Source organism: Neophocaena asiaeorientalis, unplaced genomic scaffold (assembly GCF_003031525.2).
Source record: "Neophocaena asiaeorientalis asiaeorientalis breed wild unplaced genomic scaffold, Neophocaena_asiaeorientalis_V1.1 scaffold455, whole genome shotgun sequence".
NCBI classification, from domain to species: domain Eukaryota; kingdom Metazoa; phylum Chordata; class Mammalia; order Artiodactyla; family Phocoenidae; genus Neophocaena; species Neophocaena asiaeorientalis.
In genome coordinates this window covers 215,130-237,279 of record NW_020173777.1, presented here as the reverse complement: position 1 = coordinate 237,279, position 22,150 = coordinate 215,130, and the positions used below count along the sequence as shown (strand labels likewise).

General features: G+C 36.4%; 1 protein-coding gene across 2 annotated transcripts in view; it reads left to right on the top strand.

Annotated features, from left to right (window-relative positions):
* Positions 1-22,150, top strand: part of AR (androgen receptor) — a 162,471-nt gene that overhangs the window by 66,848 nt on the left and 73,473 nt on the right. The window lies entirely within an intron of this gene.

Sequence of the window (22,150 nt, the reverse complement as noted above, 5' to 3'; positions counted from 1 at the left end):
GGTATATTAGAAAGAGTGTTGGATTAGGAATTAAAACCAGAGTTCAAATTACAACCCTGCTACTTTCTAGCTGTTCCACTTTAGACAAGTTACTTAACCTCCCCAAACTTCCCTTAACTCATCCGTTTTCCTCACAGAGTGGCTATGCAGATACCATGAGATAAATTCATATGCCTGCTTTATGACCTTAAAATGTTCTGCAAATATAGGTTTTATAAGATGAGAAAACTGAGAATTAGGAAAAAGGGTAACTGGTCCAAGGTCATGCAGCAAGTTAGTATCAGAATTTATAATGGAATCTCAGGCTCCTAACTCCTATCCTATTATACTGAGGCAGATTCCAGAGCAGAAATAGTGGAGGAAAGTAGATAGTGGCCAGGGATAAGGGAAAGCAGGCTCTGTCTGGCTGACTCTTGTCTTTTCATCATAATGACAAAGGGGAACTAGGAAGGTAGTGTGTCAGAGACCACATGATCACTCTGCAGAATGGAAAGAGCTTGTTCATCAAGTTGAAATATTTATCTACATTTATCTAACAATGACAGTTCCATCAACTCTTTACCACTTCACTTTTACCTAGTTCAAAAAGATGCCAAGAATGGCACATTTTCTTCCTCAGGTTTTATCCTAGATTACATTTTGTTCAACTTGTGTTTACCTGTAATCTAGAAAGAGAATAAGGCAAGCTAAGAGTATGTAACAATTATTCTCTATTTCTATTGAGGACAAAGGGAAAAAAAATCTGAGGGATTTGGATTAGATATGAGGAAGAACTTGTAGCCAGGATGTGAGCAGTATTGTGATCAAATTGATATTGTGGGAGGGCTGAGCGCAAGGTCTACCTGCAGGAAGTTGGCAGCGGAAACCGGGATAGTGGTGGAGAAGAGCATCCTGGCGGAGAAGAGGTTCTGCCGGAACAAGCTGGTGGAGATGCAACTGAAAGTTTTGAAGATGTAGGCCACTCCTCTGATGCCAGAGAAATGCTCAAGCAGTACTATATTGGTGATGTGCATCCGAATGACCTTAAACCTGGAAGTGGTAGTAAAGACCCTCTGAAGAGCAATATGTGCAAAAGCTACTGGTCATATTGGATCTTCCCCATCATAGGTGCTATTCTCTTAGGTTTTCTGTATCATTACTACACGGTGGAGAGCAAGTCCTCCTCAGGAAACCTTGTTGAAGTCTGGAAAGCACATCCACTTAGGAGTGAGAACTAGAGACTTGCTTGGAGGCTGCAGCGGTGCCCTCTTCTCAAACACTGCCAAAAGTATTCTTCTCCCTCGGACCCCAGACTGTTGGCCAGACATCTGCCTCAGCCCTGGGGCCAGTGTCCAAGTCATTTCTCAGAGCCTTACTCTCAAAGCACTGGCTCATTGTTCTGTGTCCTTGCCTTTGTTTCCTCTCTTTACTCTTTTCCACGAGCACCTTTATGTTTCAAAACTTTCTTTTATAATTGTAAGTCCATGTGTCCTAGTGACATTGCCCTTCGGTAAAATAGCCTGCTTTCCAATACTTTGAATGCACATTAGACATACTTAACAGGGCATCACACTCTGGTTTTGAAGCTTTTCTTTTTCCCTTTTTGCTTTTAAGTAAATATTACTTTTAAAATTATGACTTAATTCTGTTATTTATCATAAGAGGTTTAATTCATGAAGTCAGGTTGCACACCTGCGACTTAAAACACAACTGCAGAATGATCTTGTTCCTTGTTTATATTTGTTAAAACTGAGGGTAGCAAGGATTCCTTGCCACCTCCTAAGGCCACCAAGTGGTGCTGGGCAGAATTCTGCTTCCCTTTTGTTTATGGGGAGTGGAGAGAAACAGGGAGAGAGAGAGATGAATTGGGATAATAGAGTGAATTCACAGTAATCTTTCTTTTGAAAAATATTGAAAAACACTACTTTTATGACAGGAGTTTAGAAAAAGCACTGAAAACTTAATCCTTTACTTTGGTTTGGCACCAGTTCCTAGTCATCTTTTTTTTCTCTTTTAAACCCCTTACCAACTTTTATTGGTAAAATATAAATTTATAAGTATGTCTTTAGAGCTTTACAGTTTTGCTAAAGGATTTTGCTATTTTTTTGTTTATCAACTTTTTATTCAAGGGCAATTTTTTATTCCCCTTTTTACAGAAGTAAGAGACTCCAAACTGATCAAAGATACAGCATTTGATCTTACGTTTGCCCCAGTAAAATAACTCCCGTGGTAAAGCGGCATTCGGAAAGGGGAGATCGGGACAAGAGAATGTTTTCAGTTTCATCCATATTTTACCTCCATGGCTCCAATTTGTGATTTTGTTGTTTTTCCATTGAGAATAAAAAACTGATAATTGTTTTTTTCTTGGAGAAAAAGTTGATATTGTGAAATCTTTGGTATTTTTTGAAGAGCTTTTCATTCATCTGATATAGGTTAGCAGTGTCTTAATTAGAACTCAAAAGTTGTTCAGGGTCCATCTTGGCCTTCAAATTACCATGCTATTTGAAAGGCAACATTGATAGTTTTCAAGTTATTTGGCTTAAGGATAAGTGGAAGAGCAAAGAAAGAGGGAGGAGAGTTGATTAGAAAGTTCTCTGGCAGTGTTTGGGCTAGACACTGGAAGTTCATCAATGAAGGCCATATGATGGATGGGAACAACATACATAAGTGGGTAATTTGTGGTATAAAATATTATAGGTGCTCTGAAAGAAAACTGTACAAGTTGGGGACATGATCATATTCTATGTAAGGGATGCAGAGTCATGAAGGGCTTCATGGAGTAGGTGATGGCCTCTTGAGCTGAGACTTGAGATGCAGCCAGGGAGGCGGATGGGGGTAGGATGAGGTCATTCCAGTTGGAGGGAATGGCAATGTAAGCAAAGACACAGGGGTGTTAAACAGCTGGGTTAGACTGGAGAACTGAAATAGGGTAGTACTGCTGGAAGGTCATTTGGAAAAGGTTGTGGAAGTGGTGAAAGAAAGAGCTAGAAATAAGCCTTGAATACCAAGCTAGTGCTTTGAATTTGTATCCTGTAGGATAAGTGGTTTCCAGTGCCTGCCTGAGGAGATTGCTTAGACATTTAATAAAATTACAGATCCTCAGGTCTTACCTGTAGCTTCAGATTCAGAAGACTCTGGGCTAAGTAGAGATGGGATCAGATCTCTGTACAGTTGACCCTCACTATCCACAGGGAAAGGGTTCCAAGACTCTTGTGGATACCAAAATCCACAGACGCTCAAGTCCCTTATATAAAATGGTGTAGTGTTTGCATATAACCTATGCACATCCTCCAGTATACTTTAAATCACCTCTAGATTACTTCTAATACCTAATGCAATGTAAATGCTATGTAAATTGTTGTACATACAGTGTAAATTCTTTGTAAATAATTTCCAGCGTGCAGCAAATTCAAGTTTTGCTTTTTGGAACTTTCTGGAATTTGTTTAATGAATATTTTTGAGCTGCACTTGGTCAAATCTGTGGATGCAGAACCCACAGATATGGAGGGTCAATTGTATTGCTAAGTAGCTCTTCAGGGGATTATGATCCATCAGTGAATTAGGCCACTGCTGTAAACCATGGGGAGTTCTGAGAGCTCTTAAGGAGAGAAGTTACAGAAACAAATATTTTAGGTAGGATTCCTCTGGGATACAGTGTAATTTGTGGATTGGAGAGGATCAGACAGGAGGCAGAAAGACGTGAATAAGAGAGTTCAGTTATTTTGAAGGTAAGGTTGTGTGTGTGTATGTATGTATTTTTGTGTGGGGGGTACGATTTAGGTAGTAAAATTAACAGATAGTAGTCACTGATGGACTGGATAGTGATGGTACATGGGATACATTGAGGAAATGTATTACATTAAGTCCAAGATGACTTATAGTTTTCTGGGTTGAATCATTGGGGACTACCATCCCCTGTGAGAAACTATGGTCTAATAATTTATCTTGGAGTTAGAGAGACCTAAGTTCAAATCTTGCAGCCATCCTTTACTGTCTGTGAATCTTGGGCAGAATGCTTAAGGTTGCTGGACTTCAGTGTTCTCTTCTATAAAATGGGGATAATCTTACATTTGTTGTAAAGATTAAATGAGGTTAAGGTATATAGAGTGCAGTATGGTAGCTGGGACATATAAGTACCCAGTAAACGTTAGCTGGTATTATTGTGCCATATGTTGGGACGTATACTGGAATGAGATGGAGTAGGGGATTTTTATTCTCTGCCAATGACCCCCTCTCCCAACAATCAAAATCAGTATTTTATGCTGGGGATCAAAGCACTTTCCCAAGTGTCAAGTTAATACCTGGCCTTGTTTTGCCTTGGGGCAGGCCTTGCTGTTTGTGTGTTTAAGAGAGCAGGGTAAGCCCTTTTGCTGGTGAGTGTCTCAATGAGGCTGTTTTCCTAGATCCTGTAGGTTCTTTAGGCCAACATGAAATGTCTAACCTTGGATTTCCTGGTTGTGGACTGAGCTTGGAATCTCATCAGCATTTCATTCCTACCCATGTTGTGTCTGCTCTCATGGTACTATCTTCCTTCTTTGGGTTTCTGAAGCCCTCAGACACTTTGCTGAATATTTTCACATTTCTTAAGCTACATTGTGTTTTCCCTGACTCAGACAAAGTCACAAAAAGACTTTAAAGTTGTTTTTTTTCAGTGCTTTCACAAATTTTGCAAAAAGAATAGCAGTGGCTGCTGCTTTTCTGCCTTAACCAGTAGTGTCTGACAGAGGAGGAAGCAGTAAGGTGTATTTCAGAGCTCACTGGACTAGGAGTCAGATGCCTTGGACTCTAGTCCCAAGGAGAAGTTGGGATGGCATGAGGAAATTGGGGATAAATGATCATTTATTTTAAGTGTGCCAGGCCTTTTTCTGTATATTATCTGATGCATTTGTCACAAAACTCCTTTGAGGCTGGTATATTATTTTCCCCACTTTGTAGATAATGAAACTGGTGGTAGGGAGGTTAGGTTCATCTTGTGGCCAACATCACATGGCTAGTTATCAGTAATAGCACGATTCAAACCCAAGTCTCTCTACCCCCAAAGCCTTTCTTTTTTTTTCTTGTGACAATGCAACTTACTAGAAAACACCATTTACTCTGAGCTTCATTTGCCTCATTTGTAAAATGGGTGCTGTAACCTTTGCTCTGTATGACAGTAAATCTTCTCAGACTTAGGATAGGAGACAGCAATATTTGTATCTTTGGGTCTTTAATGTATTCTAAGTGCCTCTCACAGTGCCTACTACCTAGTAGGGCACTCAATAAATATTTGCTGATTTCTTTCTAGCAACAGGGTAGTTCCATAATGGATGAAATCCATTTGGGGGGCTGCTATACTGTTTAATGCTATTACCATCTTTTCAAAGGGTTCTGGAGTATAGCTGAGTGACTGTAGAATGTTGGTCATTATATAGATAGTGTGGTGGACAAAGCATAGGTTTTGGAGTTAGCCAGATATGCATTCAAGTCATGACTCTCCTACTTTACTAGCTGTGTGATCTTGAAGAAATTGTTCAATGCCTCTGGCTCTGCATTGTAAAATAGAGATATTCTACGTACCCTGCAGTAGTAGTTGTAAGGATTATGCACTGTCAACAGTGCTTAACAGATAGTATGTTCTCAGTAAATAGTCTTTTTAGTATCAGATTTCCAAAGGAGGATGTGAGGAAAATATTGGTCCAATAATATTTAAGAAGTAAATTAAAATCAAGTTGTTTTCTCGTTTCCTGCTTTCTTGGCAATGGATTCCGGAAACAAAGAATGTGGAAACAGCTCTCAGTCCTCAGATTTGATGACACTGCAGAAAGGAATCTGGCTAGTTCTTATGCGACCAATTGGCTCTGATGGCTCAGAAGCCATTGGAAAGATTTTGGCTCGCAGAATACAGCAGGTGTAGCTTGGGAGATACAAGGACATGACTGTAGTAAGGATTCACTGTTCAGACCCATTTCTGAGAGTGATTTCAGGGGAAATGGACAGCTATCATTTTGGTGGGGAACACCGATAAAAGTCTTGCTCTTTTAGCATGTTTGTCCGTGATAAAAACTGCAGGAAAATGGAAGTCAGCAGTAGGCCTATAACTGCCTGATGCATAGTGACATGTATTTTTCTATTCATCATTGTGTATTGTGCAAAGCAATCTCTTAATGTCAGGTTTTAGACTTGAGTATGTATTAGAGACATGGGCATCTGATCTATTCTAAATGTTTGACAAGTGTGTAAAACACCTAGTTTGGTTAGTAATAGGATTTAGTACATGGTGGGCTTTACTCCCTAAACCTCTCAGACAACACACACAATTTTCTGTTTCTAGAGTAATCAGCATCTTGGCCCCTTTTACAGTATTTCTCTTTCTATACCTTGCATTAACCATTCAGGCACTTGTCATAGCCCAAAATGAGCCCATGAAAGCTCTTAGAGGATAGGGGCTATGCCTTCCTCATCTTTACATAACCACCATGTAGCAGAGCTGTCTCTTCATAATGTATGAATAGTATGAATTTTTGAATGGATGAATGAAGAGTATGAGCAACCTCGTCTTCTCCCCTTCATGATGTATGGTGGAGATTAGTGTGTGTGTATTGGGGGAGGGCTGATTCTTGTATCATACAAAATATAACCAGACTTGGAAAACAAGGCTTCTAGAATGGTAAAGTGAATACTGACATAAATCTACCCTTTCTTAAAATCAACAAACACACTAGCAAAATTTGTGAAAATGAACTTTTCCAGATCTCTAGAAAGGAAATAAAGGCTTGCAACAAATCTGAGGAAAATTTATTCAAGTAAAACTGCTGTATGTTTTCTGATCACAATGGAAGTAACTAGAAATCAATAACAGAAGGAAATTTGTGAAATTCACAAATGTGTAGAATTAAACACACTCCTTAAAAAACAGTGGGTCAAACAAAAAAAAATCACATGAGAAATAAGAAAATACTTGAGGGCTTCCCTGGTGGTGCAGTGGTTGAGAGTCCTCCTGCCGATGCAGGGGACGCGGGTTCATGCCCCAGTCTGGGAAGATCCCACATGCCACGGAGCGGCTGGGCCCATGAGCCATGGCCGCTGGACCTGCACGTCTGGATCCTGTGCTCCATGACGGGAGAGGCCACAACAGCAAGAGGCCCGCGTACTGCAAATAAAAAAAAAAAAAAAGAAAATATTTGAGATGAATAAAAACAACATTGTAACATAACAAAGCCTAGGGGATACAGATACTCTAAAGCAGTACTTAAAGGGAAATTTATAGCGATAAATGCCTATTTCTATGGCCTGAATATTTGTATCCCCACCTAAATTCAAATGTTGAAATCCTAATGCCCAATATGATGGTATTAGGAGTTGGGGACTTTGGGAGGTACTGAGAACATGAGCATGGCACCCTCATGAGTGGAATTAGTGCTCTTATAAAAGAGGCCCCAGAGAGCTTGCTTGCCCTTCTGCCATGTAAGAATACAACAAGAAGTCTGCAAACTGGAAGAGGGCATACATATGACAATGCTGGCCTCCTGATCTCACATTTCCCACCTCCCGAACTGTGAGGAATAAATTTCTTTTATTTATAAACCACCCAATCTGAGGTATTTTGTTATAGTAGTAGAACAGACTAAGACACCTACATTAACAAGGAATAAAAATCTTAATAGCTTAACCTTCTACTTTAGGAAACTAGAAAAAGATCAAAATAAAAACAAAGAAAGTAAGAAGGAAGATTAATAAAGATTAAAGTAGAAATAAATGAAATATAGGGTAGAAGAAATCAATAGAATCAATGAAATAAAAAGTTGGTTCTTTGAAAGATCAACAAAATTGACAAACTGTTAGGTTAACTATGAGAAAAAAAGAGAACTCACATTACAAAATTGGCATTGAAAGTGGGGACATCACTACCTACCTTAAAAAATAAAAAGGATTTAAGGGGAATGCTATGAACAACTGTATGCCAAAAAATTACATAACCTAGATGAAATGGAAAATACCCAGGAAGACACAAACTCTCCAAACTGACTCAGGAGGAAATAGAAAATCTTAATAGTTCTATAACAAGTAAATAGAGTGAATTACTAATAAAGAAACTTCCCATAAAGAGAAACTCAGATCCATATGTTTTCACTGGTGAATTCTATCAAATGTTTTAAGAAGAATTAATACCAGTCTTTCACAAACTTCCAAAATATAGAAGTGAAAACACTTCCCCCCAAATTTTGTGGTTCTCCAAAACCAAAGATATCACACACACACACACACACACACACAAACAAAAAACAAAAACTAGAGACCAATATCAGTTCTGAATATAGATTTTTTAAAAATCCTCAATAAAATAATAGCAAACCAGCAACACATAAAAAGGATTATAATGACCAAGTAGGATTTATATCAAGAATGTAAAATTGGGATTTATCTCAGGAAGGTAAGGTTGGAAAATCAGCTAATAAATATAACGCACCATATTTAAGAGAATAAAGGCATCATGATCATCTCAATATATGCAGAAAAGCATTGGCAAAATCTCTAACATTCTTTCATGATTAAAACAGTCAAAAAACCAGGAAAAGGGGAGAACTTACTCAAACTGATAATGGATATCTATGAAAAACCCACAATTAACATCATACTTAAGAGTGAAAGAATGAAAGCTTTCCCTGTAAGATCAAAAACGAGACAAGGATGTCCGCTGTCACCGTTTCTATTCACCATTGTGTTGGAGGTTCTAGCCAGGGAAATTAGACAAGAAACAACGTAAAAATCATCCAGATTGTAAAGGAAGAAAGAAAAACATCTTTATTCAAGATGACAAATTGCTAGAAAGATACAACCTGCCAATAATGAATCAAGAAGAAACAACAGCTTGAACAGACCAATGACTAGAAGTGAAATTAAATTTGTTAATAAAAGCAAAAAAACTCCCAGCATACAAAATCAGGACTGGAGGTCTTCATAGGTGAATTCTTACAAACATATAAGGAAGAATTAATGCCAGTTCTTCTCACACTACCCCCAAAAATTGAAGAGGATGAAAGACACCCAAATTCACTCTAGGAGGACACCTTTACACTGATACCAAAACCAGACACAGAGACTACAAAAAGAATATTATTGGTCAATTCTTTGATGAATATAGATGCAAAAATACTCAACAAAATATCAGCAAACTGAATCCAACAATATATAAAAAGGATCATATGCCATGATCAAGTTGGATTTATTCCAGGAATGCAAGGATAGTTCAGCATTCACAAATCAATCATTAATATTAGCAAAACAAAAGAAGGAATAAAAATCACATGATCATCTCAATAGATGCAGGAAAAACATTTGAAAAAATTCAACATCCATTCATGATGAAAACTCTAATCAAAGTGTGTATAGAGGGAAAATATCTCAACATAATAAATGCCATTTACAACAATCCCACAACCAACATTATATTCAGTGGTGAAAAGCTGAAAGCCTTCCTGCTTATTCAGGAACAAGACAAGGATGCCCAGTCTTGTCCCTTCTATTTAACATCATATTGGAAGTCCTAGCCACAGCAATCAGAACAAAAAAAAAAAAAAAGAAATAAAAATTATCCAAATTGGAAGGGTAAAATTGTCACCATTTGCAGATGACATGATACTTTATATATGGAACTGTAAAGTCTCCAGCTCAAAACTGTTGGAACCAAGAAATTAATTCAGTAAGTTTCCTGTATACAAGATTAATATACAGAAATCTGTTGGATTTCTATATGCTAATAATGAAATAACAGAAATTTTTAAAATCTCATTTAAAATTGCATCAAAGAAAAATATACCTAGGAATAAACATAACCAAGTAGGTGAAGGAACTATACTGTGAAAACTATAAAACATTGATGAAGGAAATTGAAGATTATACAAAGAAATGAAAAAAATATCCTGTGCTCTTCGATTGGAAGAATTAATATTGTTAAAATGTCTATACTATCCTGAGCAATCTACAGATTTAATGCAATCCTACCAAAGTACCCATGAAATTTTCCACAGAACTGGAATAAATCATTATAAAATTCATATGGAACCACAAAGTCCCCAAATTGCCAAAGCAACCTTGAGAAAAAAGAGCAAGGCTGGAGGTATTACCCTCTCAGACTATATTACAAAGCTACAGTAATCAGAACAGCATGGTACCAGCACAAAAACAGACATGTAGATAAATGGAACAGAATAGAGAGCCCAGAAATAGACCCAAACATCTATGGTCAATTAATATATGACAAAGAAGGCAAGAATATAGAATGGAGGAAAGATTATCTCTTCAACAAGTGGTGCTGGGAAAACCCGACAGCCACATGTAAAATAATGAGATTCGAACATTCCTTCACATTATATGCAAAAATAAAATCAAAATACCTAAATATAAAAATGAAAATCATAAAAGTCCTAGAAGTGAACATAAGAAGAACACTCTTTGACATAAATCACAGCAATGTTTTTTTGGATTGGTCTCTTCAGGCAAAAGAAACAAAAGCAAAAATAAACAAATGGGACCTAATTAAACTTAAAAGCTTTTGCCCAGCAAGGGAAACTGTCAACAAAACAAAAAGACAACCTACGGACTGGGAGAAAATATTTACAAATGATGTGACCAGCAAGGGGTTAATATCCAAAGCAAATAAACAGCTCATACAACTGAATATCAAACAAACAGCCCAATAAAAAATGTGAAAAAGACCTGAATAGACATTCTTCCAAAGAAATACAGGTGGCTAACAGACACATGAAAAGATGCTCAAAATCGTTAATTATTAAAGGAATGCATATCAAAACAACAATGAGATAGCACCTCAGACCTGTCAGAATGACCATTCGTCTAAAAGTCTACAAATAACAAATGTTGGAGAGGATGGGGAGAAAAAGGAATCCTGTACACTGTTGGTGGGAATGTAAATTGGTGCTGCCCCTATGGCAAACAGTGTGGAATTTCCTCAAAAAACTAAAAATAAAACTACCACATGATCCAAAAATTCCACTCCTGGGTATATATCCAGAAAAAAATGAAAAAAGTTATTTGAAAAGGGACATGCATCCCACTGTTCATAGCATCACTGTTTACAATAGCCAAAACATGGAAGCAACCCAAGTGCCCATCAATAGATGGTTGCATTAAGAAGATGTGATACACACACACACACACACACAGAGGAATATTATTCAGCAATAAAAGAGAATGAAATTCTGCCATTTGCAGCAACATGAATGGACCTAGAATACATCATGCTTAGTGAAATAAGTCAGACAAAAGAAGACAAATACTGTATGATATCACTTATACATGGAATCTAAAACATAATATAAATGAATGTATATGCAAAACAGAAACAGACTCACAGGTGTAGAAAACAAAAGTGTGGTTACTAAAGAGGGGAGGGAGAAATGAGTAGCATGTGATTAACTAATACAAACTACTGTGTTTAGTAGATAAGCAACAAGGATTTGTAAAGCATACCAAATTATAGCCATTACCTTGTAATAACCTATAACAGAGAAAAATTTTCAAAAATGCTGAATCACTATGCTGTGCAGCTGAAAGTAATATGATATTGTAAATCAACTATACTTCAATTACAAAAAAAACTATAAAACACTATGGAAATAAATTTAAGGTGTAAATCAATTTAATAATATTCTATGTTCATTGATCTGAAGATTTAATGTTTTATTTTATTTTTTATTAAAATATAGTTAATATAGTTTCAAGTGTATTACATAATGATTTGACATTTGTATATATTGTGAAATGATCATCATGATGTCTAGTAACCATCTGTCCCATACAAAATTGTTAAATTATTTGTACTGCATATTACATTGTTGTGACTTATTTATGATATTACTGGAGGTTTGGATCCTCTCAACCCCTTCACCTTTCCCCTCATCCTGCAACACCCGTTCATCTGGGAACCACATGTTTCTTCTCTTTATAAGTCATTTATTGTTTTGTTTTTCTTGTTTGTTTTTCTTGTTTTTTATTTATTTATTTTTATAACCAAGGACTACACTCTTTTTCTAAGTTTTGTTTATTTATTTTTGAATATTTTTTATTTATTTATTTTGACTGTACTGAGTCTTAGTTGCGGCACATGGGATTTTTAGTTGTGGCATGCTGGCTTCTTAGTTGCAGCATGCAGACTTCTTACTTGTGGCATGTGGACTCTTAGCTGTGGCATGTGAACTCTAAGTTGCAGCATGCATGTGAGATCTACTTCACTGACCAGGGATCAAATCCGGGCCCTCTGCCTTGGGAGCATGGAGTCATACCCACTGGACCACCAAGGAAGTCCCTTTCTTATGTTTTATATTCCACATATAAGTGAAAACAAGCAGAATTTGTCTTTCTCTATCTGACTTATTTCACATAGCATAATACCCTCTAGATCCATTCATGCTGTCAGCAATAGCAAGATTTCATTTTTTAATGGCTGAGTAATATTCCACTGTGGTGTGTGTGGTTGTATACCATATATTCTTTATCCATTCATCTATGGATGGGTACTTAGATTACTTCCATATCTTGACTATAGTAAATAATGCTGCAATGAACATAGGGTACATATATCTTTTTGAATTGGTATTTTTGTTTTCTTTGGGTAAATATCCAGAAGTGAATTGCTGGATTGGATGGCAATTCTATTTTTAATTTTTTGATGAACCTCCGCATTGTTTTGCCTAGCAGCTGCACCAAAATACATTCCCACCAACAGTGCACAAGAAGTCTCTTTCCTCCACATCCTTGCCAACAGTTGTTTTTTGTTGTCTTTTTGATGGTAGCCATTCTGACAGTTGTGAGGTGGTGTCTCATTGTGATTTTGATTTGCATTTCCCTGATGATTAGTGATGCTGAGCATCTTTTCCTGTGACAGTTGGCAATCTGTTTGTCTTCTCTGGAAAATTGTCTACTGAGGTCTTCTGCCCATTTTTAATTGGGTTGTGTTTTTTTTTTTATGTTGAGTTGTGTGAGTTCTTTGTATATTTTGGATATTAACGCCTTGTCAGACATATCATTTGCAAATATTTTCTTTCACTTAATAAACTACCTTTTCATTTTTTTGATAGTTTCAGTCGATGTGCAAAAGCTCTTTAGTTTGATACCATTTGTTCCCATTTGTTTATTTTTGCTTTTGTTTCTCATACTTGAAGAGATATATAAAAAATATAATGCTAAGACTGATGTCAAAGAGCATACTGCCTGTTTTCATGTAGGATTTTGTTATTTCACATCTTACATTTAAGTCTTTAATCCATTTTGAGTTTACTTTTGTATATGGTGTGAGAATGTAGCCCAATTTGATTTTTTTGCCTATAGTTATCCAGTTTCCCCAACACTGTTTATTGAAGAGGCTATCTTTTCCCCATTGTATATTCTTGCCTCCTTTGCCTCCATTAATTGACCATAGAAGTGTGGGTTTATTTGTGGACTCTCTATTCTGTTTCACTGATTCAATACCATACTGTTTTGATTACTGTAGCTTTGGAGTATAGTTTGAAATTACAGCACATGATATCTAGAGCTTTGTTCTTCTTTCCCAAGACTGTTTTGGCTATTTAGGGTCTTTTGTGTTTCCATAGAAATTTTAGAATTATATTTTCTAGTTCTGTGTAAAATGCCATTGGTATTTTAATAGGGATTGTTTTGAAATTGTATATTGCCTTGGGAGTATGGTCATTTTAACAATATTAATTCTTCCAATTCCTGAGCACAGTATATCTTTCCATTTGTTTGTGTTGACTTCAACTTATTTCATCAGTATCTTTTAGTTTTCAGTATACAGGTCTTTCAGCCTTGGTTAAAATTATTCCTAGATATTTTATTCTTTTTAATGTAATTGTAGATTGGATTGTTTTTTATTATTTCTCTTTCAGATAGTTTGTTATTAGCTTATGGAAATACAACAGATTTCTGTCTCTTAATTTTTTATCCTGCCACTTTACCAAATTCAGTGTTAGTTCTAAGTGTTCTGTGTGTGTGTGTGTAGCATCTTTAGGACTCTTTATATATAGTGTCATGTTATCTGCAAACACTGACTGCTTTATTTCTTGCTTTTCCAACTTGGAGTATTTTTTACCCATTTTTCTTACCTGATTGCAGTGGCTAGGATTCCAGTACTATGTTGAATAAAAGAGGAAAGAGTGGGCATCCTTGTTTTGTCCCTAATCTTAGAGGAAAAGATTTTAGCTTTTCACCATTGAGTATTATGTTGGCTGTAGGTTTGTCATATATGGCCTTTATTATGTTGAGGTATGTTCCCTCTAGATCCACTTTTTTAATCATAAATTGTTGTTGAATTTGGTCAAATGCTCTCTCTACATCTATTGAGAGTAGCATATGATTTTTTTCCTTCAGTTTCTGAAGTGGTGTATCACAATGATTGATTTTCAGATATCAAACCATCCTGTATCCTGGGATAAATCTCACTTGATCTTTTTTTTTTTTTTTGGCCATGCCACACAGCTTGTGGGATTTTGGTTCCCTGACCAGGGATCGAACCTGAGCCCTCGTCAATGAGAGCATGGATTCCTAACCACTGGACCACCAGGGAGGGAATTCCCTCACTTAATTATTGTGTATGATCCTTTTGATGTACTGTTGAATTTTGTTTGCTAATATATTATCGAGTATTCTTCCATTTATGTTCATCAGTGATATTGGCAGGTAATTTTCTTCTTTTGTGATATCTTTCTATGGTTTTGGTATCCAGGTGATGCTGGCCTCATATGATGAGTTTGGAAGCATTCCTTGCCCCTCATTTTTTTTTTTTTTTGAATAGTTTCAGAAGGATAGATATTAAATCTTCTTCAACTGTTTTGAAGAATTAACCTGTGAAGCCGTCTGGTCCTGGAGTTTTCTTTGTTAGGATTTTTGTATTACTGATTCAACTTTATTATTCTTAATTGATCTCTTCATATTTTCTATTTCTTCATTATTCAGTCTTGGGAGATTATATGTTTCTAGGAACCTATCCATTTTTTCTAGGTTGTCCATTTTATTTTTGTATAAGTATACATAGTAATCTTTTATTATGCTTTGTATTTCTGTTGTGTCAGTTGTATCTTTCCTTTCACTTCTGATTTTCTTTATGTGAGTCCTCTCTACTTCTTTTTTGATGAGTCTGGCTAAAGGTTTATCAAATTTATTTATCTTTTCAAAGAGCCATTTCTTTATTTCATTGATATTTTCTATTGTTTTTTTATCTCTATTTTATTTATTTCTGTTCTGTTCTTTATTATTTATGTCCTTCTATTAATTTTGGGCTTTGTTTGTTCTTCCTTTTCTAGGACTTTTAGGTATAAGTTTTGGTTGTTTATTTGATATTTTTCTTGTTTTTGTGAGGTAGGCTTCTATCTCTATCACTATAAAAATTCCTCTACAAAATGCTTTTGCTGCATCCTGTTGATCTTGGATCATTGTGCTTTCATCTTTCTTCAGGTATTTTTTATCTCCTCTTTGATTTCTTCAGTGACCCTTTGTTTGTTTAGTAGCATATTTTTAGCCTCCATGTGTTTGTGTTTTTTCCAGTGTTTTTTTTTTTTCTTGTTGATTTCTAGCCTCATTCTGTTGTGGTCAGAAAAGATTATTGATATGATTTCAGTCTTCGTAATTTATTGAGCTTGTTTTCTGGCCTAGCATGTGACCTATCCTGGAGAATGTTCCATGTGCCCTTAAAAAGAAAGTGTATTCTACTGCTTTTGGATGAAATGTTCTATATAGATCTATTAAGCCCATCTTATCTAATGTGTATTTTCAGGCCTGTGTTTCCTTACTGATTTTCTGTCTGGATGATATTTTCATTGATATACATGGGGTGTCAAAGCCCTCTACTATTATTGTGTGACTATCAGTTTTCCCTTTATGTTTGTTAATATTTGCTTTATGTATTTAGGTGCTCTTATATTGGGTGCATATATATTTACTATTGTTATATTTTATTGTTCAATTAATCCCTTTATCATTATTAAATGTTCTTAGTCATCTCTCATTATATTTTTTTAATATCTATTTTGTTTGATATAAGTATTGGTACTTTAGCTTTCTTTTCATTTCATTTGCATGGAATACCTTTTTCTGTCCCTTCACTTCCAGTCTGTGTGTGTCTTTCAATCTGAAGTGAGTCTACTGTAGGCAGCATATATATGGGTCTTATTTTTTTTAATGCATTCATTCTCTCTATATCTTTTGACTGGAGCATGTAATCCATTTACATTTAAAGTAATTATTTACTCATTACCCTTTAATTAATTGTTTTTTGGTGGTTTTTGCACTTTTTTTCTTCTTCTTCCTCTCTCTTCTTCCCTTTATTGGCAGGCGGACTCTCAACCACTGTGCCACCAGGGAAGCCCCTCTAATCCTTTTTGATTTGATGACTTTCTTTAGTGTTATGTTTGAATTTCTCTTTTTTGCATGTGTACCTTATGTTTTTTATATATATATATATAAAATGATAACGATTTGATGTTGATCATCTCTTAAGTTTGAATGCATTCTAACAACCCTACATTTTTATCACCCCCCAAACATTTGATGTTTTTGATATCATATTTTACATCTTTTTGTTTTGTGTATTCTTTAACTACCTATAGTGGATAGATATAGATGATTTTACTACTTTTGTCTTTTAAGCTTGATACCAGTTTTATATGTGGTTAATCTATTACCTTCACTGTATCTTTGCCTTTACCAATGAAATCTTTTATCACATACTTTTCATATTTCTAGTAATGGTCTTTTCTTGCAGTGTGGATTTAGTGGTAGTAAACTCTTTTCACTTCTTTTTTTTAGTGAAACTTTTTATCTCTCCTTTAAATCTGAATGATAACCTTGTTGGGGATAATATTCTTTGTTGTATGTTTTTTCCTTTCATCACTTTTAATATATCTTGCCATTCCCTTCTGCCCTGCAAATTTCCTGTTGAAAAGTGAGCTGATAGTCTTGTTAGTCTTTCTAATTGCTTATTTCTCTTGCTGCTTTTAAGATTCTCTTTAACTATTGCCATTTTATTTGTCTGTCTTGGTGTAGACCTTTTTGGGTTCATCTTGTTTGGGACTTTTGGTGCTCTCTGGACCTTGATGTATGTTTCTTTTCCCTGGTTAGGGAAGTTTTCAGGTATTATTTCTTCAAATAAGTTATCTGCCCCTTTCCCTCTGTCTTCTCCTTCTGGGATCCCTATAATGTGAATGGTAGTACACTTGATGTTGTCCCATATGTCTCTTGAATTGTTCTCATTTAAATTATTTTTTTCTCTTCAGACTGGGTGATTTCCACTACTCTGTATTCCAGTTTGCTGATCCATTCCTCTGTATCACCTTATCTACGGTTGATTCCTTCTAGTGTATTATTTATTTCAATTATTGTATTCTTCAGCTCTGTTTGGTTCTTATACTTTCTATCTCCTTGTTAAAATTCTGTTCATCCACTCTTCTCCCAAGTTTATTGAGCACCCTTATGATCATTAACTTGAACCCTTTATTGGATATATTGCACATCTCCATTTCATTTACTTCATTTTCTGAGGTATTGTCCTGTTCCTTTGTTTGGAATATAGTCCTCTGTCTCCTCATTTTGCTATTTTCTGTTTTTATTTCTACTTATTAGGCAGATCAGTTACATTTCACAGTCTTGGAGAAGTGACATTATACAGAGGGTGTTCTATGAGGCCCAGCAGCACACTGCCCTCTGTTCACCAGAGATATATGCTCTGAAGGTGCCCCCTTGTGCATGCATGTGCCCTTCTTTTGTGGCAGGGCTGACTACTGTAGGAATGCTGGTAGGTGGAGTTGGTTCCCAGCCTGGCTGGCTGCCAGGCCCTCCCTTGTGCAGTAGCTTGATGGTGGGTGGGGCTGTGTCCTGACTCAGCTGGCTGTGTGGCTCAAGGGTTCCTGGGGCTGATGCCAGCCCCCTGATGGTTGGGGCTTGGCCCTGGTATAGCTGGCTTCAGATCCTGTTGGGTCCCAGGGCTGGTGCTGGTCTGTGGATGTGGAGGGCTGGGCCCTCGTGCAGCTGCCTCTGTGACCCCAAGAGTCTGGTGCTGGTGCTGACTAGCTGGTGTGTGGAGTTGAGTCCTGATGTGAAAAGATTTAGTATTGTTAAGATGGTAATACTTTCCATGGATTCAAGGCCATCTCTCTCAAAATCCCAACTTACTTCTCAGCAATGGTGTGAGCTGCTTTACCTCCAGAATCTCACTGAATCTTCATAGCAGTCGTATGAGTTCTATATTTCTTTATGCACTTTGCATGTGAAGAAATTTAAGCAAAATTACTTGTTCAAGGTCATTCTGTTAGAAAGTGGCAGAGATGACCATGAAAACCAGATGTTGTACCTGTATACCTTCCCGCTTCAACAAAGGGCATCATTAAAGAGAATTGGAGAGATATGACATAAGCTCGGGTAATACTTTTAAAAGAAAACATGATTGTCTTCTTGGACAGACAGTTATCAAATTTAGAATCTCAGGCTGTCAGGGGAAACGTAGCTACAAGTCTTATGTCATTACTTTGCCAATTTTTCTACTGAAATATCCTTTATACCCCCAAAGTAGGCACAAGTGATCTATGAGGAGAAAATAACTTTGAACTCTTTGATTTTTATCTTAAAAATTCATTTAAAGTCTTCATTATATTCCACAATGTGATTAATAAAAATATTTTTTAATTACTCAACATCAGGAAAAATATGATGCTCTGTAAAGATGTTTTGTGGTTTCCTAAATCCCTTCTTGTTTGAAAAGTACAGAGGTATGTACAAAAATGTTATACTTTTACACATCTAGTCTTTTTTCCTTCTCTCTCCACCTGTATTTACCTTTCCCTAAGAATACTGTATAGCCAAGAAGGATGGTCTTTTTTATTTTAAGACTATAAGACATTTCCCTTTTTTATGGTAAGACAAAAGGTAATAACATTCTAGACTTATAATGCAGCTACCATGTGGCAGCATAGAGGGAAGGGCTTAACATTTGTTTTTCAATGTAGTTCTCACAAAAGCTCTCAAGGGTAGAAAATATCCCCACTCTCCAGATGAGACAAGCTGATCTCAGAGAGCCTAATTACTGGGCCCAAGGTTCAGTGGTGGAGGCAAGATATTAACCCAGGTCTGGCTGGCTCAAAAGCCCTGCTGAGCTTACATTCTCTCCCAAACAGGGAAAACTGGTCTGTGACTTTTACATTTCATCCTGGTTCCACAATTACTGAGGGAATTGCTTAAATTAGCCAGACCCCTTAAGGGATCTAAAGTATCCTCAAGTATGAGAGACAGAGAAACAGAGAAAGAAAGACAGAGAAAGAGAGGGAGACAGAGAGAGATCAGGGGAGAGAGAGAGAGAAAGAGAGACTGAGATTACAGCTGGGTGCCAAGGGTTTCTGAACCCAACTTCCTCATGGTTGAGCTGGTGTTTGTAAGCCTATAGCTTCTAGTAAACCACTTTCATTTAATTAATTGTGAAACCATTGGAGAATAGCAAGTCATGTTCTTGTTTGGAAAACTTTCATGCTATGTGGCAGGGCTTTTGCTTCAGACTTCATAAAACTGAATGCCCAGCACTGGGATAATAAGTGAGCACATAACACAGGGGAGGTGGTAAAAAACACAATATTGCATTCAAATTCTACACTTACTTATTCTCAGAGCAAACCTCTGCTGTGATTGCAGTTAGAATTTTATGTAGGGAGATGTTAGAAACTCCTGAGGTTTTTCTTTTAATTTTTTTATTGTGTCCTGTTATAGCCATACAAAATACATGTAACATGCAAGTTACTTATACAGCATAATAATAAAGCAAACACTCATGAGCCCTGATTAAGGAATGAGAACATTAACACTATTTTTTGTTCACTAGTTTAACTAACCCCAGGACCTAGAATGGTGCCAGATATGTAGCAGGTGCTTAATAAATATTTTTAAATTAATGTATAAATCAGTTTGTATCTTCCTTCCTTATATCATTACCCCACAGCCTCCCCTCAGGGATAACCACTGTCCTATATTTGGGGTTTATCACTCCCTGGCATTTTTATGTCTTTTCATATATATATTCCCAAATTACATATTGTTTACTTTTGCTTCTTTTCAAACTCTATGTAATGGAATCATATTGTATGTATGCTATTATGAATTGTCTTTTATGCAACGTTAGCTTGTGAGATTTGCCTATTTTTAGATATATTCTGTTCCTTGTCATTGCTGAATTGTACTTTATTGAATGAGTATGATATAATTTATTTATCCTTTCTCCTCTCAGTGGATGTTTATCATTTCTGCTTCTATAAACAAAGCTGGTATGTCCATTTCTGCATATGCTTCCTGGTACAAATGTGCACAAGTTTCTCTAGAATACAAACCTGGGAGAGGACTGCAGTTGTAATTCTCATTTCCAGTGCTAGAACATCAATCAGTCCATGAGTCACTGCAATGTGCCCTTTGTTCACACTAGGCCAGGGTCAGTGGGAATCCTGTCCAAATCATTTTGCCAGGGAGAGGAGTGAGGAGGTAGGCAGAGACTGGCCTGGTAAGGTCAGGAAATATCTCAGGCCTCTAGCCAAAGTGGGTTGTAATTAGGAAAAATTCAAATTCTAAAATTGCCTTCATTATTTCTCCTACTCTTCCACCTCCTTTATAGCTATTTTTGTGTGAGGTGTATTTTATTAAACTCATATCTAATAAATAAAATGATGACTTTCTTCAGTCTTTAAGTATTGATTATAAATTTGATTAATTAGATTCTTTTAAATAATTTGTGTTGTATTTTAAATTTTAGTATGGATGAAAATTTCTATTTTTAAAGGATCTTTCCAAAAAGACCACTTATTTACTTTATGCAGGTTCTCATTTTGTTTATCTAATATTTACTCTTCAATCATATAATAATAATAACTGTCATTACCATCATCATTTCATTCATATATACACATATATACCTTTATACCTTTCAAAATGCATTTCTATCTTTGAGGTACTTTCTCATTTGTAGCAATATGCACTCTACTTTATTATATCATCTACTATGTTATTTTACAGTTCTTTGCTTCCTGTCTTTCTTCTTTACTAAATAGCAAGTTGCTTAGAGGCAAGGATAATATCTTGATCATCACTATATCCCCAGCACTTATCCCTGTACCTGGTCCATAGGGCCAGGTGCTAGGAGTTGAGTTTAATCAACTTATCTAATCTAGACCTTCAGTCTCATAATATGGTTAGCCATTGGTTACAAATCCACACTTTGTAGTCAGACTTACCTCAGATGGTAACCTGGCATTTCCACTTACTATAGGAGTGATCTTGAACAAGTTTACTTAATTTTCCTGAGCATCAGCTTCCTCTCCTACAATATAGGGATGATACAGAACTACCTGGCAGGGTTGTTATAAAGATTAAATGAGATGATATATATGAAATAGCTTGGCACATAAAGTGCCTTAATACATGTCCTTTAGATTTTAACTGTATTAGTTACAGAAGTCATAAAATGTAAGAAGAAGATTAAGACACTTTAAAACAAAGAAACAACAGCAAAAACCCTCTGCGTCTTCTCCTTGTTTCATGAATGAGGATGGGGGCACAATTTTTACCCAAGGAAATGACATTTTTAGCCAAAGGAATGACATTCTTAGCTTTTCTCCCATTTGTTTATGGAAAGTGAGCTCTTTTCCTGTGGAACTTGTGGCCCTCCTAGTCTTGGACTGGTGGACAGACTCCAGCTGGCTTTCCAGTTAAGGTAGGGAAGGGAAGGATTATGGGGAGAAGAGATAGGCCACCATAATCAGCTGCTGGGTTTGCATATGAGCAGAACTTTCTGAGTGCTTTCTGTTGTACTTGGGATGTGAATAAAAGCTAATATTTGTGTCTTAGAGATAAAGTGCTTGTCAAGTGTAGCCTGAGTGAAAGCCTTCTTTGCTCTTGCCCTGCCAGGGCTGCTCACTGAGCATTGAGAAGAGGATAACCTTTCATTCTCTTTTGGGATTCTGATGTCTGTGCTGAGTATGATAACCAAAGAGTCATGGGTAGAAAGTGAAGGTGAGTACTGAGAAGACAATAGGATAATGGAAATTGTGTTAGATTTGGAGTTAGAGAGTCCTGGGCTTAGGTCAAATAGTTTTGAGCTTTTCTTCTCTGAGTCTGACTTTCTTCATCTGATATAATAATGAGAAAAAAATGTCTC